Source organism: Chrysemys picta, chromosome 7 (assembly GCF_011386835.1).
Source record: "Chrysemys picta bellii isolate R12L10 chromosome 7, ASM1138683v2, whole genome shotgun sequence".
Classification (NCBI taxonomy): domain Eukaryota; kingdom Metazoa; phylum Chordata; order Testudines; family Emydidae; genus Chrysemys; species Chrysemys picta.
In genome coordinates, this window is record NC_088797.1 from 112,262,705 (window position 1) to 112,263,119 (window position 415).

Sequence of the window (415 nt, forward strand, 5' to 3'; positions counted from 1 at the left end):
ACACCTACTCTGTACTTTGGGACATGGAAATAAAAGAACAACAGGGTTATTGGTTGGGTGGTAGCATGTACATGATAATTTTGCCTGGCTCACTTCCACATCCATGCAGAGAGCACGGAAGGTGTCTTTGCCTGTGTTTTCAAAAGCAACTGGTGATTTTGGGACGGGTGCCTATCATGAGACCTGCTTTCAGAGACTGGTGTTCAGAACCAGGGCCCTTTATAGTGGAAGAAGCTGGAACCCCAAATGCGTTACAAAATGTCGGTCCCTGAGTTTGGGATACCTTCTGCCTCCTGTACTAACACTTTCAGGATGGGCTGGGGTGGGCGCCTGCCTTTCCTGCCCCGTGGCTGCGGGGGCGGGCGCTGGTGTGGGGAGCCCGAGTACTAACGCTACGTATCCCCCCTCTGAGATC